The following is a 20226-nucleotide window of genomic DNA, read 5'->3' as shown; positions in this document are numbered from 1 at the left end:
AATGAGTGCCTGGAGGTTTAAACTATTTTAGAGGTAATTTGGTAAACATTTTCAGTGATTAACTTATCCCAAAATGGAAAGCCCTGCTCATCACTAATAGAAAACACTGTTACCAATACTATCTCTGGGTCTGTGCCAGTGTTCTTCAATGGTGTTCACTCTACTCAGAGCAGGAAGAGAGCAAATGAAGCCTAGGCAGTGCTACAGTATCTATATAATGACCAAATACAAGATGGCTAAAATACAGGTTTGAAAGATCATGTTAACGCAGATGTAAGTGATAATGAATAGTCTGTGAATCAGCTTAAATTAAATACATTTAATGGGTGAAGACTGGGCATTGTCAGCCTGCAATGCAGCAGAGGCCAACATGATGGGCAAATAGCAGATGTATGGAGCTGGGCGTTTAAATGGACCATTTTATTATGTGAATGGCACTTAGAGGAATCACCTGATCATCAGCTCATCTAGGTGGCACAAATGACCTCATGTTACTGCTTAAGACCAGCAGCTTAATTAAAACACTGGCTTCGGTACACCATAACTTTATTCTCTCTGGGATCATTTTTTCTCTACTGGGAAAAAAATTATAAAAATATTGTTATATCCCCCCTTTATATATCAAAATGGATATCAGAAATAACTAACTGTATGCCCTCAGAGAAAATCAGGTATGTCCTGAAAAAGATCTGGCAGCCTTTTATTGAATACATGGAAACATTATGTCTATCAACTGCGGACTCGCTGTAACCTTTACCAATACTAACGTCCAGGTACAATGGTTGAGGTATCTCAGAGACAAGTATGTTATGACATAAGAATTGTGTGTATTTACTCATTTATACTTCGGTAGCATTTTTATCTTTATACTTATTTTTTAACTTTTTATTTTGTATTAATGTAATTATTATTATTATTATTATTATTATTATGATAATTTTTTTTTACCTCCTTGTTTTCTGTTTCCTGAGTATTATAGTGTATTATTGAGTTTTAGTGAGAATAAGTTTTATTGTTCTTGCATATTTGAAAAATTTAAAATAAAGTATAAAAAAAATAAAAAACATTGCCATATAGTATCCATGTTTAAAGCACAGTTATATTCTCTCAGGGTGGTCAAATGTTATTCTAAGAAATACAAGAAATCAGTGACTGAAGTAGTGTTTGATCATTAAAACAACTCTATCAATTAGTTGATCATAGATACATAAATATCCATGACAACATACATCTTCTTAGGACTGCAGAGCCTGTGAGCAAACAACTGTGTCGGTGCCTCCAACTAGAAATTAAAAATCTGCACCGATACTTTTGTTTTCTAGATTTCAGGGTTTGATAAAAATTTAAATTGGGTCATGATATATGCTTTCATACTCTCAAGGGCCAGACGGTGTTGTTCTGAGAGTGGAGCAATGTTAGCTAGTGAACCAAAAGTCAAGGAAACTATGACTAACGGAAGAAATGACTCAAAATCATGTAAAAACATTACGGTTGTATTACCGGTTGAAACCAGCCAGTTGTCATCTCATCGGCCAAGACCGGTGACCCGCCGATCAGTCTTATATCCGATTTTTTGCCAGTGAAATATACACACATCTGCCGCATGATGGTTTTATGTCGCGCACACACAGCGGCACAGACAGTAATTTCACAGCCACACACACACACCATGTTGTCTTCAGCGTGAGCGAAGAAGACTTAATGGGACTGTTTGTAACTTCTTATACGTATAAATCAATCCGGGTCGGTGTCCCATGCGCGCTCGCGTGTGGTTACGCTGTTCAGACTCAGACTCCAACACAAACTACACGGAAGCACCAAAACCGCAAAGTTATATCTAGTGAAACCCGTCTTGCAAAACAGTATTGGCCGCGGTCGGAGGACGCGGTCGGAGGACGCGGTCGGTGGACGCGGGGAGACCATAGCTTCGGTCTCCAGGACCGGAGTCTCTGCTCCTCTGCCTGCCTTCACTCACAGCTCGCTCCACCTCACGTGCATGCGCGCTCACTCCACACTGCAGAAGAGTTAGTTTAGCTCTGAGAATATCTAGTGAATGTTCAGTGGACGTTTGTGCAGAAATAAATGCTGCAGCTCCTCCAGACCAACAGAGGTTTTCCGTATCTTGTGAAGTGACGGAGCTCCGCAGAGAGAAACGTTATCGTCTCCGACCGGGTGCCGGTGTCTCCCCTGTTCCCTCCCGCTGCGGTCGGGAGGCTGAAGCAGGAAAAGCCAACACTAGGATCAGCATTGATTCATGGAGAGACCTTCGTCTGGTCAGCTAACATTACTGCCAAGCAGCTGAAATATAGAGTGATATTGTTTTAGCTGATGTGTGTCGCCTCACTGTTTTGATGGATGCTCGCTCACATTCACGTAGCGTGTGCACACAGGCGAGCACTAGCAACAGGACACTGACTTTCGTTGACTTAACGGCCACAGGTGTCACTGTTACAACCAATTTCTGATTCTTACAAACAGTCCCTTTAAAACTCGCAATTTGCAACACCTGCAAGTCCAGAATAAGCAGCGGAGGAACAACTTTGAAAAACAAGGTTTTGACAACAAGAAGGTCCTGTAACTTGTTGCATTTTTTGAGAAAAGTATTTAATATTCAGTGTTTTATTATGAACATAGCCTACAATTGAATTTCAATTTTCCATGAAAGAAAAGTTAAAAGTTGTATATGCTGTCAAATATAGTTGGAAAGAAAAAAAAATCGGAATCAGCCAAGAAATTGCAATTGGTACTTCTCTAAACAAAATATCTTATAGCCACACCTCTCCTCTGTGGTTATAAGCAAAACTATGACAAATCACACTATCCACACAGCTATAGAGAGAGAGTGAGTCAGGTAGATCTTTGTAGAAAAAGTCACTGGGATGGACAGAGAGGCTTTAAATGGTGGGTGTCATTTTCAATTTCTTCTGGCTTTGCAGCGCACACTTCATTGAAAAGTGCAGTTTATGTCTGTTAAATCTCCAAGAGTTAACTTTCTATAATCCCCCCATGCACTGCATCATTTCACATTCAAATTAATAACAGCCAACACCGGTGTGTCACTGATGCAACTCGGTACTCTTTCGTCTTTTATTTTCCATCCACTGTTTAACTAATAAAACAGAAATGTCATCAGAATGAATCTTAAAAAGGTTAGAGAATGAAGGGCAGCAGCAGCTCTTCATAAATCCGTGTCCGACTCTTGAGGTGGGTTCAAATGTTGCGAGCCGGGTGGGATGATTTTTTTTCCTGCTGTAGTAATAGTAGCCTATAGCTGGATGTTTGAAAGGCTGTGGCAGTCCATCTGCAGTTGCAAACAGTGAAATCCACCAGCTTTGCTCAGCATGGGCAGTCAACATTCTTCATGTGTAGCGATTGAGAGTAGGGTACCCTGTGGGTATTACATTGGACTGGCCTTTCAGTGTGTGTGTGTGTGTGTGTGTTGTGGTGTCTCAGTGGTCTGCTGGTTCTCTATGAGTGAAGCTTCAGCAAGCTTTAATAATTCACCAGTCTCTTTTAGCTCCCAGACAAACTGAGTTTTCACCGACAGGGGATTCAGGGAGCAAGCACAGAGGCAGCTTTGATTTAACTGGAGTCCAGTCTCTCTCTCTCTCTTCTCTCTCACACACACATAAATGAGAGGCTTGTGGTACAGTTCTCTGATATGCTCCCACACATACTTCCTGCAACAGTAGCCTATGTAACCCCAGTGAAGAAAGAAATGCCATACTGTGTGGCGAAGTCTGTGTTTCTAGACCAAATACATCATGACGGGATGAGAAGGGCTGTTCTAGTTCAGAGGTTCCTCCAAATGCAGCTTTCTTTCACTTGAATTTCGAGGACACAAACATTGCAGCCTACTGCGCTGTATGCATCCCTCAGTATCCCACAGTACATTTCAGTCCAGCCACTTGTCTAATAGTGCATACAGTGCATTTATTTTTTTTAATATTGGAGATTAGATTGAGCATAACAATTTATATATATCTGTAATACTGGACATGGATCATTTTAACAACAAGTGTACAACATAGTAGTCTTTTTTATATCCACACGCGCATCATGCGTATATCAGCCTGAAAAAGGGGTCTTATTTTCCCTTCCAGTTTTTAAAATATCCCCTCCTCCCTTTCCCCACACACATGGGTAAGACAAACACAAAACGTAAAATTAAATTAATAAAAATGGAATAGTAAAATATACATACACACACAGAGACAGGGGTATACAGAGTAAAAAAAGAAATATAACAATACATAAAGAAAAAACAATATATTACTGTATTCATGAAGGTAAAAATAAAAGTAGAAAATAAATAAATAAAAAATGTATTGTCATATTCATTGTTTTTTCTTTTCCCAGTATATTTTGTTATGCTCCACTAAGCTAAATTTGACACTAGAGTCCTCATCAACACCTCAAGTCAGGAAACATCACATGACCGTGTTGTAAATATTCCACATAGTCACATGCTGCTGGAAAAATTAGATACAGCCTGGTGGAGAGAAAAACAAAATGTTGGAGCAGAGATTGATTGGGGAGTAAAATTGATAGGCTTTGTTATCAAAATGTGAGTATAAAGTTAATCAAGACTGATTTTTAGAAGAGGTGAGTGACATTTCTTTCTGTTTTTTTGTTTTGATCATAATTAATTACGGTTCTGTCACAAATCTCCCAGCAATTACAGCTGCTTCCATCATGAATACTGGAGCATTAGTTGCACACAAACAGCTATATAACGACCAGGTAAGATCCAGCAGAAACATTTGGTACTACTAAATATCACGATGCACATTAATGCCACCTTAAAGTGGCAGTAGGCAGAATATATATTTGGCATCATTGGGCAAAAATTCCATAATAACCTTTCAGCATATTGTAATTCAAGTGTTCTGAGAGATAACTAGACTTCTGCTCCTCCTCATGGCTCTGTTTTCAGACTTTAAAACATCTAGCCCGTGACGGGAGACTTTGACCAATCACAGGTCATTTCATTGAGAGAGAGCGTTCCTATTGGCTGTGCTCCGGTCATGTGACCAGAACTTGGCGTTCCTTAACCTGATTTCACAATGGCTGCGGCGTCACAAACTTTCTCATTTTACAGTTAAACCATGCACTACAAGATGATTCTGAAAACGATGATTCACACTCGCTACTACAGAATAAAAAACATATTACTACTACACTGAACTTATTACTTATTTTAACTGATTATTGTTAATTCCTCCATAATTGTTTTATCCTCAAAATCATTAATAAACGATGAGGCGAACACCACTGAATTTATCAATTCAAATGTGTTACACTTTAGTGTCGAAACATCTGTTGAATTAATATTTCTGTATAAAGTTAGTGTTATTACTATTATTACTGCACACTACTCTAATATTGATTGAGAATCGCATATGAGACCAAGAAGAAATGCTAAGTAAGAGCAAATTGCAATTGTAAAAAAGCAATTTAATATCATTGGCTGGTAAAAAATCTTCTCTTTAAATTTTTCATCTACCGGCCGCCTTGGCCAGTAAGCCAAAAAGTTCATTCTGGACCCTGACTGGACACCTCTGACGGACACTTTCTGCTACACTGGAGGCTGTATAAAGACATTAAGACCTACCCACATACACCTCAAATACCAAGAACTTGACACATTCTCAGACCAAAACAAAATTCAATATCTACTTGGAGAAACAACCGACATTGACGTGGAGGAAGCAAAATGCGCCAGAGAATGTCACAGCCTGAGGGACAAACACATGAAGCTGCACTGACCTCTTTCAAACTCTTCTATGGCTCTCAACATTTCTATTAAATTCAAATGTTCAACACTATATACCAAATGTTTTCAATAATATGTTTTAAACTGTCCGTTTATCTTTTATTATGGTACACTGTGTAGTATTTTTCAGCGCCACTCATTCCGTAATACTCGGCCTTCAAGCATCTTCAGATAAAAATGTGAAGCACTGCTTTTTCATCAAATAGACAAAATAACACATATTATAAACGGGCTATATTTTGCAATAAATTTGATAGTAAACTGGAATTTGATTTGTGAATGGAGGGGTTCAAGGATAGAAAATAAAAAAGAGGTTGAGAGCAATTCGGTCTCGACTAACAGACCCTTGTAGGCCTGAGGCAGTCCTGCATGGAGGAGCATTTTGGCTATATGCATGAAGCAAATCCATAAATATACAGTACATTAAGATGGTTTCCTCGTGTGCAAACCCTGCTGCTTGCTCACAAAAGAAACACAGCTGAGTTTTATTTAACTCACTTCAGAATAAAACGCACAAGTACACAAGCGTGCGCGTGCACACACACACACACACACACACAGAGGCTTGTATGACAGTGATCAATATTGAAAAGCCTACATTGTAAACCCATGTCTAATTTCACAGATGCTGAACAAATTGTCCTCTAACCTAAAGAAGAATGTGTTCGTGCGGGTGGTGTAATTGCTGCGACTGTGTATGTGTGCGTTTGTTTGTGTGTGTGTGTGTGTGTGTGCGTTTGAGTGTGTGTGTGTGTATTCATCTCGGATTCAGACAATGAGAGAAAGTCAGGGAGGCGTGACGAGAGCTCAAGTTGCAGGGGGAATATCTATGTGATTGTGTCTGTTCGTACATCTTGACACTGGGTGTGTGTGCGCGCACACAAAGGTGGGGGGGGCAACCAATATAGTACATGAGTACGTCTCTGCATTAGGCTGCAGTGCAGAAAGGCCGACAAAGCTTCACGCACACATCTCTTCAAGAGTCAGAGGCCGTCACGTATCGGCTTTGATGCAAGTTGACAGTTTCACTTCTAAACCGATTTACAGTGAAATGACACTACCGCGATGAGCCTCACTCACTGCTGCAGAGCCAATGAATAGCCAAACATGTCATTTTTTCCCCCCTTTAACGTCAACATGCTATAAAGTTCATGGAATGTGTATGTATTTGTGGATAGGATCAGTAATCTTTCTCTGTAGACCGAGAAGCATTTATTGTATGTCACTCTTTGAAAGCCTATTTGCCTCTTCAAGATCCCAGCAGTTCACTGAGTCAAAGAGACATCCATACATTTCCATTATAATATTCATGGGTATATAAATAAATCAGCATTTTGGTCTCCAGGAGAAGATTATGAAAGCCCTACAGACCTACCGGGCAGCCCTGCCTCCTAGAAAATACGTTTACATTAGGGCTGTCAAAGTTAAAGCGTTAATAACACGTTAATGCAAATTAGTTTTAACGCCACTAATTTCTTTAACGCATTAACACAACTTGTGATTTTTAGCTAGAGTGAAGATACTGGCATCATATTTATCTAAAAAAAAACTCAAGAATCCATCGGTACCAACCATGTCATACTAGCTTGTCGCAAAGGAGGCCAAATAACGCTCCAAACTTACGCTAAATTTTGGCGAGGAAAAACTGTCGTGGCCATTTTCAAAGGGGTCCCTTGACCTCTGACCTCCAGATATGTGAATGAAAATGGGTTCTATGGGTACCCACGAGTCTCCCCTTTACAGACATGCCCACTTTATGATAATCACATGCAGTTTGGGGCAAATCATAGTCAAGTCAGCACACTGACACACTGACAGCTGTTGTTGCCTGTTGGGCTGCAGTTTGCCATGTTATGATTTGAGTATATTTTTTATGCTAAATGCAGTACCTGTGAGGGTTTCTGGACAATATTTGTCATTGTTTTGTGTTGTTAATTGATTTACAATATAAATATATACATACATTGCATAAAGCAGCATATTAGCCCACTCCCATGTTGATAAGAGGATTAAATACCTGACAAATCTCCCTTTAAAAAGGTACATTTTGAACAGATAAAAAGTGCAATTAATCGCGATTAAATATTCTAATTGATTGACAGCCCTATTAATTATGTTTGAAAGGAAATTCATTTCGTCTTGGATTACGTTTGTCTTGTCCCTGGAAGGCCGCAGCAAGTGATGTAGTACAACAAACGACATGACGCAATATATCGAGCGACCGTTAATGTAAATGACGTAGAATAATAACATCATTGAAAGCTACATGGTATAATAACGAGTATAACAAGCGATAAACTCCACTACGGGCGGGAGGGAGTCGTGGTGGATGGGTCAAACAAACACAGGACTTTGTGCCCCGTGTGAAACTAAAAGTCAACGTTCACTTACATATTTTAAGCTAAACCATGATGTTTTTCTACTAAACCTAACCAAGTAGTTTTGTTTCCTAAACCTAACAAAGTAGTGTTGTTGCATTTTTTGATTTGTTTCAATTTATGTGTTTTTGTGAGAAAATGAGTTTATTGCTTTTGTCAAACTGAGCTTTGGGGGTTTTTTTCAGCCAAAAACTAGAAAATCTATTTAGCCCCAATAAGAGAATGACAGCTCAAAAAGCTTACCTCGCTGACCACATCCAGGGCAGAGTTTAACCTTCTTACAACAACAGCTCCCTGATGGATATCTGGCTGGATGTCAGATGCTTCTCTGTGTGTGTGAGCATGAATGTGTGTTTGCGTTTCTTCTTTATAGTGTGTATCTCTGGAAATACACCTACACCTCACACACATCAATCTACCTCCCCATAAATGGACTGTCAGAAAAAGTTGTTTGTGTTCAAAGAGAGGCCAGATAGGAAGCAGGAAGGAAGCGAATAGAGAGAGAGAGAGTGCAGAAAAGAGACAGAGGAGGAGACATTGAAGGGAAGCAGTGAGTGTACAGAAGAAATGAGACATTGTGGGTTTGAACCCGCATCTATAGACCCTTTTACAGCCAACGTCATCAAAAATATGCACGCACATGTTGCCAACAAATTTGCAAGATTTAAACATTGAATTAAAACTGTTACCAGTATCAAAATGTCTGGTTGGCGACGTCTATGGCTGCAAGCTCAATGCTTGTGTTCGTAGCATTCATTTTAAAACTCAATAAACTCAAAACTCTGAGTCTGTCATGGTATTTGACGTTCTGTACATCACCACAGATAACATAGTTGTAAGCATCTAGTGACATGCACGCTCATAATTTCTGTTTTCTCTACAGAAATACATGTAGGCCTATAGTATACTGTATATCTGGTCACTAAATATTGGGCCACTTGCTAATGTAGTCAATTCTCTTTAGTGGTTAATGCCGTTACATAGCCTGATAAGCTATTGCACTCCACCGTACTTCAGTTGTCAAGCTGCACACTCTGCTAACAGTAAAAGGCTCTATAAAATACGTGTTTCCCACTTTTCATACTCATGAAAATGATTCTGACACCGTTTTCTCAGGGGAAAAACTGTTTTAATAATGGGATATTAACCGTGTGGAATGGATTCTGCTATGACACACTTGATTCAATCAAATCTGTCATCAGATTAAACTAATTTGTTCATGTGTTCAGCTCACTGTTCGTCTCAATACGAGATGACAACACATTGTGACAGGCTGATCTTTCCCAGCCTGTTTCCATCACACCCACGCAATCCATCTGCAAAGAGCACAGAGGCAGTCCCCGAACATTACAGTCAGATGACATTTATGCCATGACAGGACACTTTTAACACATTCTCCACTGTACGCGCCTAAGTGTGTGTGTGTGCACTTTTATGTGTGCATGTATGTGTAGGCGCAGGATGTGTCGCTGCCTAGATAATTGTGACATTTCCGTGATTGGGGCTTGTGGGGCCAATGCCTCATTAAAGGTTATCTGTTAATTACGAGGACAACTTGGGGTCAATATCGAGGTGACAATGGCCCTCTCTCTTCCTGTTGTCACACACACACACACACACGAGCGATAAGAGTGGTTTGTTTGGCCTGACCCTTTACTGTAAATCTTAACCATGTAAATGTTTTAAGTTATATAAAGTTCACTTCAATGTAGTGAAATGAACACGGTACTGTCTCCAGCCCCACTCTGCCTATTGACCAGCTGCTTAACAAGCTACCAGAAACATTGAGCAATGAAAGCATTCACTGAGCATTCAACCACTTTAAACGCTACGGCATTACTACAACAGTTCATTGGATAAGCCGATAAAAAGATAACGCAGGCTGCTAATTTACAACCTGATTCAATATCAATAGGGCTGCACCTAACAAGTATTTTTTTATTGATTATTCTAAGGATTATTTTTGAAATTCACGATTAATAACAATTAATTTACCAAAAATCAATATAATGGAGGCGACGAAGAGACATTTAGGAAATCAATTTTAAGTGACTACTACTAACAGAAATCCATTGAAACATGTGTTGATAAACCTAATATCTCATACTTTGATCGGGAAAGAAAGTAAACAGGACTACGGTGCTGTCTCGCTGCCGCTAGGGCCGCCTTCGGGATGCTTTCGCTTTCGGGAGTGTCCGTGTATAACAGTTGTACTGCTGTGAAAAGCTATTTCCAATTTGCAGAGTTTTCAGAGCACCACGTTGTTGAATCTCTGTCTAAAATACTTCCACACTTTAGAGGATCGTGGGAGAGGTTTTTTTTTAGCTGCAGCTTGTTCTCCGGGGGAATGCATGCTTTGAACGGGCGCAGCCATTCTTGTGACGCACCGACGCATGTTTCGCAAATTGACGTATTTTTGTAATTGATGACGTCGATTATGTCAACGAATTGCCCCAGCCCTAGATTCAATACCAATCTGTGGCTTAACATTATGCTAACAGTAGCATTAATAGCGTCCACCGCAACTCACCAATTTGTGCATTCAGAGCTTTCATTCAACAGGCTTCCTTGGATAACATCAGCTCAGTGGACATCTTCAAGTCAGTAACAAACCTAACTCATTACATGTTCGAAAGACTTTGGGTTGAATACGGTTGTTAAAACAAACGTTTCCTGCACTGACCTTCAGCAGATCTTCTCCCTGCACTAACACCGTTCATCTCACTGATGCATTTCACCTGCTACCGGTATGTAACACAGCGACCACTCCAATCAGTTGCACCGCGAGATTTCCACCCACGGGAATACAAGCATCTGCACTCTTGCACTATTTACAGTTTACTTTGCTTAGTGACCTGGGTTATATAAAGCCACTCAAAGCTAAGAGGCTCAAATACATTTACTGTACACACACATCCATAAAACCCTAATACAGAAACCTGATAAGGACATAAAAGCCAAATCAAAGATGGACTCAAAGTATTAAGCTGCATTGTAAACTCGTGAATAGTCTGCTATCTGCTCAGTGAGATCAGCTGCAGTAACAGCCCGGCTCTCAGACAGAGAATAGGAGGCCATTAGCCACAACACAGACAGACGGAGGGGAGGATGAACGTCCCTGAGATGTGCTGGAATAGAGCTTCACCAGCTTTTCTATCATGCACACAGAGAGCACCACTAAGACACAAACAATCACATAACAAACCTGGAAGCTCTATGCATTTTCTCATCTCGCCTTGAGACAGGTTGACACAGATGTTTTCGGTGACATTTCTGGAGAATGCTGACTTAATGTATACGGAAGTGAAACAATAAACTGCAAACTAAGAAGGTAACTCGTCTGATATTAAACTTTAATGCTCCCTGTGGCTAAACTGGGTCATTGCATCAGCAATTATTAAGCAACAGCAAAGGAACACAATGGGCAAAAATAACAATACAGTAAAGCAGCTTTGGGTTAAACATTTTCAACATGATCATATATTATGTAAAAACTACATGAAATGAAAAGTATGAAAATAATTGATATGCAGCATACAGTGTAGTTAGTCTGTTAATATTAGGGGCTGTACACATGCCGCGTCTAAAGACCGTGTGGAAAATGCCAGCTCTGCCGCTTTGTTTCCCCCAATGTGCTGGAGAGGTTGGGCTCCTGTCCCGCCTGCCATAACTAAGCAATCAAAACCTGCATGCTGCGATGACGATGATGAAGTTGCGGTAATTTAGCAGGAAGCCACACTGACTAAACTTAACACAATCAAAGCAAAGATAAATGCATTTCTATCACCGTAAATCCCTCCCAGTAGCTTTACACCTGATTTCTCTGTGTCGATTTGGCTGACCTTTCAACCGGATGTTGTTGCGGTCCTCAATCAGAAAGGGTGAAGCGAGTAAAACCGTCCGTGGGACAGGTTATAAAACTCTGGGTAGCCCTGCACTAGAATGATTAACTTCTCCTCTATATATTTACCCTAGACTGATATTTACAGACGAAAGAAAAGATATCTGCCGGCTGTGATTGGTCGTTCCTTATCACATGACATGCGGTGCATGCTGTAGAGTTCCGAAAGTTGAACTATTCTTATCTCGGTGCACAGCCGTCGCGGCCGCTTTGGGAACGCTTGCACGCCACCACGGTGTCCCTCTGCTGCACGTCTACATTGACAACAATGGATTTGTGCATGCAAAAGACGCGTACGGCCCCTTAGGCATCTGCAGACACTAAATGCAATTCAATTATTTCCTAAACTATGTTTGATTGTCTTTTTCTTGCACAGTAAACAATCTGTTTACAAGTATGTCTACTTTAGATTTTACTCAAGCAAATTAAATACGTCTTAAATATAAAATATGACAGCTGAATGTGTCTGCATTAAGCAGCCTGCATCCCCCTTTGATGGTTCCCTATAATACTCTGTATAGTGTGTCCTAGAGTGTTTTGTATAATATCCACGGAGAGTAGTGTCAGTCTGGATCTGTTGTGGCGGTAATCTTTAGATGGGATTTTGACAGCCTCTTTTCAACCCAAGCATGAAGAAAATACAGAAGTTCAAAGGCAGTTTTGAACTACAACAAAAAGCACTCTAGAGGTGTGGTGCACCTGCAAAACGTTGCTGGAATAGACGTAAAAGAACCCCTTTTTTCTGCACTCTACACAATCACTTGTGCACAATCATGAAAGCAGGGGAAAGTGCTAACAATGCTGATTACTCTTACCTTTTGTATCAGGCTTGCAATGTTCGTCAGAAGTAAAAGGAGCATCGTTGCCTCCACAGCATCTGGGCCTCAAAAACTGACCTGAGAGCATGCACAAACAAAAAAAAAGGGCACAAAGAGTAGTTATACGAGTGTAAATAGATATACAAAGTAAAAAAATAAACTGCTGAGCTCTCGTTTGACACTAGAAGATGTCCGTTTGTGTTTATTGTTAAAAATGCATTGAAGCAGCCATTCAGAGAGCAGCCCGTTTGATTTGAGCTTTCTAGGAGCAACTGGCTCCATTCCCCCATGTTAATGTAATCATATTACCACACAGGAAACCTATTGTCATATGCTTCTGTCAAAAGAGTAATGGAAATGCTAGCAGGCTTTATATAAGAGGGTGAACGGGGTCTTGCATAAGAGCAGCAGCAGCAGTGTAAAAAGCCCATATGCAGGACCTAATTTCACGCAATCAACAAAGCCACTTTGTGTCAAACCTTTTGCTCTTTTTAAAATCCTCCTTTCAAGGAGCTGCAGGCCTCCGAATCAAGACTTGGACAAGCCTCACAGAAGCTCACAATTTCATTTCACACTGAATGGAATTAGCTAGTGGACCAACCTTACAAAGTGGCTTTAAAAGATTTTAGTTCCGCCCCGAAACACTCGGCATGCTGCTGCGGTGAAATGTGAATATGAGGATGTGTGTGTGAGTGGATGTGTGCGGCAGAGGGAAATGTCTAAAAGAAATAGATTCATAAAGGTCATGACTAAAATGTCCTTTTACTTTAGAAAATTACCCAGTAACGCTCCACTGCAGGACTTTAATATCAATATGTCCATTCCATCTGAAGCCAAGCGTTTGCTTCTAGAGAGCGCCTGAACACCGGGGACAAAAAGAGACAGAGACGAGCAAGGCAACAGATTAAACCTCACCTGCCCTCCTCGGTTGTTTCTTTTTTACTTTTTCTTACCTATCTATGCAAGATTATGGCCAAAATGATAATCACGATTATTTTTATCAATACTGACATCACGATTATTTATTGATTTTAAAGAGAAAATATTTCTATTGCACTTTCACATTTAAATAAACAGAACACTGCTTTCATTTCCACGTTGTGCTGCATTCCTGCTAATGTAAAAATTGTTGCATCAAAATATGACTTAAAATAAGCTTCTTCTTCACCTGAATTCAGTCAGTGCATTTTTGTTTTGCCCGTCTGCTCACTGTTGTATATTAATCTTCTGCTCTGGACTGCAGCCGCAACATTCAGGAAAGTTCTTTACAGGCTGCCGCTGTAGGGTGCGTTCACAGCAGCATGATAGCTCCCCAAAAAGTGAAGCCAAAACATCTGGATCGCCCCCTGGTGGCTGGCTGTTAGTTTAGGAAGCGCTTGATTTGATGTGCAGCGGAGTTTTCTATAAGCAGAACACCCATTTTAAACATCAATATTGTAGTCGATCATTAGATCGTGATTAATATTTGATTAATTGTGCCGCGCTGCCATCTATCCATCTATTTGCTCCGTCGTAGTTTTAGTTGTTACATTTCTCGCTCAATACGAGATTGGGAGTATTTCTATTGTTGCTCAACGGCTCTCAACATGGCGGACGGAGAGCGGTTATCAGCTGTAACCGTTGAATGATAGCAGTGCACACATGCACGAACATACACTAAAAGCATGCTCGGCCAGCCCGGCTTTGTCAACAAAGCTTGGAGCAACTCGGTTAAGAACACACACTGAGGGAGAGAGACTTCATCCTCTGCTCAGGTAGACATTACTCCTCTATATCTTTACATAGACAATAGTTGTTTGCTGCTATATTAATGCTCTTGATATCGAATTTATCACCTTTAAATGGTAAACAAGTCAAAGTTTGGGTGCCTTGAAAAGCAAACCTTAAGTTTGACATTAAGCGTAATTACTCGTCAATAAGAGGCTCTGTGATGTTTTTGGAGATTTACTTTTTGAAGGCTGTAGGCAGGGATGCACTCGAGGCCTGCTTTGAATTTTTCATGTTTGTTTTGAAGTCCGACTGAATTTCTTTTTTGATTAACAAACTCTCGTTTCTCTAATTCCCTCTCTTTCATCCATCTCTTCTCACATATTATCCATAGCGAAGCTGATAAATTAAGAGAAAAGGACACAGGGAAGGAGGACAGAGAAGCCCGGAGTCGGAGAACAACAGAGGGAGAAAGAGGGAGTCGATCCTCTGTGTTTGCTGCTGTGTGGTTCTGGCGGTGGTCCAGCAGGGCCCGAGGACCCAATGTTGCAGCTCTGATGAAGAGAGCTCCGCAGCCCCACTCCTCTCTACCTGCTTCCCCTCTTTCTAACGCTCCACTCCTCCATTTCTCCAGTCCCCACAGTTTCTCCCTGCCTCCCTTCTCATGCGCTTATACTTGTTAGCTTTCCCCACATACCCTCGCTCCCTCCCCGCCTGTACCCTGCCAGTGTGATCCATGTGTTGTGCTCCAGCGGAGACTGCTGAGGCAGCAGAAAGAGGGAATATTTACAGATCAGTCAGATGGGGTTGAGCTCTGCTCCTACTGCACACTCACAGTTCCTCGTCAATCACTGCTACAAGAGCTGCAACACACCGGCAGAGTGCTGCACACACACACACACACACACAGGCATTTTAGCCACGCTGCATGTAAACACACATGTACACTTACACACATACTTAAATACACATTTTAACAAATGCACACAGGTGCAGGTAAAACAGCAGAAAGAAACACTGCAGTCATTCAAATTAGGTTTGAACTATTGTGACTACATACTACAACTAAAGCTGCCCCCTCTTAGTCAACTAATCAGTCGTTTTGGTCCTAGTCAACTAAGATTTCTTTAGTCGATTAGTCGTTTTTTATGCTTTTTCATGCTGAATGACTTATTCCCAAGAATCGTCTGAGCACATCTCTGATAAACACCAGATATAAAGTGGTACTTTTGTGTGATTATTTGCGGAGAAACTCAGTTTTACAAATCTGTCGATTAAATCAACTAATTATTAGTCCTCAACCTAATAATTTCTTTGGTCGGGGACAGCCCTAACTTCAACTAATATTCAGACTATTTCAGTCCACAAACTCACTGTCCATTAGAATTTTTCATTGATTTGTTTTATTTATTTAACTCAACAATCCAAGGGATAACGTTAAAGTAAGAACACTTATTTTTAACATGGTCCCAGGATGTTAAAAGACATAAAACATGTAATGTAAACTAAAATTTAAAAATCAGGGTTGGAAAATACTTTTTAGAATATAAAAATGTTTTCTGCATAAAACCAGAACTACCGCCTCACAGTTGTATCCCTCCGCCAACAAGTCAAGTTGCAGTTTACATCCATGTCTGTCCAAAATATCATCACTACCTCATTTTATCCTGTTAGAAGTGTGTGAATTTGTCATAATTAGGATATGAATTCTTGAGTTATGGCCAAAAATATGTTTTGTGGGGTCACAGTGACCTTTTGACCACAAAAATCGAATCAGTTCATCCTTGAGTCCAAGTGGACGTTTGTTCCAAATGTGAAGAAATTCCCTCAAGGCGTTCCTGAGATATCACGTTCACGAGAATGAGTCGGATGGGCGTACGGACGGACTACCCGAAAAACATAATGCCTCCGGCAACAGCTGTTATCGGTACAAAGGCATACAAATACTTCAACTTCTGAGTAAGTCAGTGTTTTAATATCTTACGCAACTTGCCGTAAGAAAGCAGTCTAAAAGATATTTAGATCAAGAAATATTTTAATAAATAACTACAACTAGTAATCTGACCAACCACTCACCGCCAACTGAACATGTATTGAGCTTCAGAGCCCCGAAAAATCAGCTTCACCCAACTAAAAGGTTGCTGCTGCTGTCTGAAATAGAGCAACACCACATCAACCACTTCTCTCTGCATGTTGCCTCTTGATGAAGTGATGAAGACATCTAGTTAACTCTCTTTTTATCTTCACTCAGGAATGAATACACTTGCAGGTTGACTCTGGCTGCTCTGTTCACAGCGGGGATCTAATATAATGAATACACATGTCCAAAAACTATGCCTGCATGCACGCAACTTGTCAATTTTGCTTTCATCAGCTCAGTTCAAAGACTGAATTGATTGAATCTCTGCACTTTTCGAGCCGATGCCGGTTCTCCGAACTTCCTCTAACATCCACTGCAAGGCCTACGGCAGACAAACTGAAAACCTACTGTTGCTTTTTCACCCTCTTTCTTCCTCTTCTGTGGGATGAATCACAGAGTCCGATGGGAGTTTAGCCAAAACTACACAGGCAGAGCAGAAAACACATACACACAGTAACACACTGCAGTGCTCTAAGCAAACAGATGATGCTGCCAAAGAGAGGTGTTGCTCCTGCTAACTCTGTCAGCCCAACAAGGTCAACATTCAAAACACAGGCAGAGTGTGTGTGTGTGTGTGTGTGTGTGTGTGTGTGTGGGAGTGTTTGTGTTGAGTGCGTTAATAACATAGGAGACCTTGACATCCACTTTCTGATTTTTCATACCCAGCTGGGGCGGATCTCCTGCATCCTGGTCACCCTGTTGCCGTGCCGACATCCTGCCAACACCCCCGTCAATCACACTGACCCAGCCCACCCTCCGGCCTTCACACACACAAATTACAGCACCTCTTCGCCCACCTTCTCCCTCCAGCGTACCTCCCTCCCTCACCTGCCGCTAAGGTCAACAGGAGCCATAATGTCAACAGCCCGGCTGGCGTCATGGTAACAGTTTACCCAGCGATGGCGTCACCGAAGGACAAACAGTCACATTGTATCAACGTAGCCGTCCTGACCTATTCAAAACTTTATTTCATGCATGCATTACATTTAAGGTTATCAGCTCTCACACGATCTGATGTGACACTCGCAGGTTTAATGTGACGCTTTAATGCTTTAACGTAAATTGGAAATGACACAAGTTATCGGTCATTTTAATGGTTATGCTCCAAACAGCCTGTGTAATTTATGTGTGGCATATCACCAGGGTAGCCAGTAACAACTGTAGGTCGACTAGGTCGTTCCACCTTCCCTGACACAAGGATAGACTGCAGCCAATTACAGCCTGTTGTGACGCTGAATAAGCCCTCACTCCCAGGTCTATGCACTTAACACCTGTTGCACAACTGACTCAGTCTGACCTACATCCATTCCCCCTACACAGTTCCTATAATGACCAATTAACATATTATATTATTAACTCATTAACCACAGGAACCATAGACATCTTGCATGCCCAACCAAGAGTAAGCCTGTCAAAATAATTACTATATCGATTTATCGACGACATACGGACATGACCTCAATCATTTTTCCTGACCTTGATATTGCTCATTGTGTTTACATGCGTGTTTGTCACCAACATTTTAGCCAACATGATGTCAGAATAAACAGCAGGGTTTTCCTCAACCATTATAAGACTTGGACATTGCACATTTTTGTTAACAGAGCCCGAGAGTCCATTTTATTTATTGTTCTGGCTGTGTGATTATATTTCATTTATGTTTTATTTATTTATAATACTTAAATATTATTTATGTCTGAATATTCTTAAGAATTAAAAGTTCATTGCTCTTTTAAAAGGGTGTAACTGTAAAGTTAACGCAAATTTGTTTTAACGGCACAAATTTTCTAAAAGCATTAAAGCAACTTGCAAATTTTAGGGCTCAAATTTAAAGCTAGAGTGAAGATACTGGCACCATATGAAACTAGAAAACCTAATGAATCAATTGGTACTAACCATGTCATACTAACTTGTCGTGAAGGAGGTTAAATAACGCTCCAAAAGTAAGCTAAATTTTGGCGAGGAAAAACTGGCATGGCCATTTTCAAAGGGGTCCCTTGACCTCTGACCCCAAGATATGTGAATGAAAATGGGTTCTATGGGTACCCCCGAGTCTCCCCTTTACAGACATGCCCACTTTACAATAATCACATGCAGTTTTGGGGCAAGTCATAGTCAAGTCAGCACACTGACACACTGACAGCTGTTGTTGCTTGTTGGGCTGCAGTTTGCCATGTTATGATTTGAGCATATGTTTATTGCTAAATGCAGTACCTGTGAGGGTTTCTGGACAATATTTGTCATTGTTTTGTGTTGTTAATTGATTTGCACTAATAAATATATGCATATATTTGCATAAAGCCAGTTTATTTGCCCACTCATGTTGATAAGAGTATTAAATACTTGATAAACCTCACGTTAAGGAACATTTTGAACAGATCAAAAAGGTGCGATTAATTAATTAATTTGCAATTAATCTCGATTAACTATGGACAGTTGGTTATCGTGACAGGCCGAACCAAGAGCAAACAATACCTGTACATTTACTATTGACAGAGACTCAGGAATACTTTGCATGTGCCCTACATTTTAAACCAACTGTTAAACCGTTTTTGAACCTGATATACCCCGAGCCACCTTACACAACTCCACAGTGTTGATTTTCAAAAAGGCCATGAGCTGTAGTTTCCTCCACACCCTTCAAAAGGATTTAACATCAACACATCGGTGAATATGCAGTATTAACTAGACATCTTGGTATCAAACATGTTGCCTCAAACTACAATGACCTGGCGCTCTTCTATCTTTCAGAGCACACTTAGCTTATGATAGCATTTTTTTCTTTTGGTGAAAAAGACTTTATAGACACAGATATGCACGAAATTGAGAATTGCTGTGCTCTGAACTTGGCAGCCTGTATATCTAAATCTAGTAATAAAAGGTGGGCGGCTGATAACTTCATTTCTGCAGCGGCTTGTGATGCGCACAAGCCTACGGCTATTGGTATTGACCTTTCATTCTTTTGGGTTGTTTGGATTGACAATGCACTGCAGAAAACAAACAGTGAACTCCATTCCTCTTGCAGAAATAAATTATGGGAGTAGATTAACCTCATCTCATTGTGCTGCCTGCATGCTGGGCCGTACATCTCTCCCGGTCTAGTGGGCTCCTTTTTATCTCGTTGTTTTTATGTCCGTTTGTCCATCTGTCTGTTTCTCACTTGTTTTCAGGAGGAGTGGAGAGGAAGGCATCAAGTAAAAGTTGAGCCAACTCTGAGCCAGACATTAATAATTGAGGAGGGCAGGAGGGGAGAGAATAGCTCCTGCAATATTCATATGTCATATTGACTTGACTGCCAGCCACTCGCCCATGCACCCAGTCCTTATGAAGTCTCACAGATGAATGCAATACTGCGTCCTCCCTCCTCCTCCTCCTACATCTCCCTTTCCTTACATCGGTACATTTTCCCATCTTCCATCCATATGCCATCTCCTTTTTTCCTGCACTCTCTCCTTCACTCTGCCATCTCGTCTTCTGTCCCCTTCTCCTTCCCTCTTGCCACTTCT

General features: G+C 40.7%; 1 protein-coding gene across 4 annotated transcripts in view; it reads right to left on the bottom strand.

The window, feature by feature from the left end:
* Positions 1 to 20226, bottom strand: part of dab1a (DAB adaptor protein 1a) — a 314427-nt gene that overhangs the window by 283299 nt on the left and 10902 nt on the right. For all 4 annotated transcript variants that reach the window (XM_037770006.1, XM_037770010.1, XM_037770011.1 and 1 more), the window contains exon 4: positions 12871 to 12951. The gene's annotated coding sequence lies outside the window, so the exon portion shown is untranslated. The remainder of the gene's footprint in view (positions 1 to 12870; positions 12952 to 20226) is intronic.

The sequence above is a fragment of the Sebastes umbrosus genome, chromosome 5, assembly GCF_015220745.1.
Source record: "Sebastes umbrosus isolate fSebUmb1 chromosome 5, fSebUmb1.pri, whole genome shotgun sequence".
Classification (NCBI taxonomy): Eukaryota; Metazoa; Chordata; class Actinopteri; order Perciformes; family Sebastidae; genus Sebastes; species Sebastes umbrosus.
This window is presented reverse-complemented; position numbering and strand designations above follow the sequence as displayed.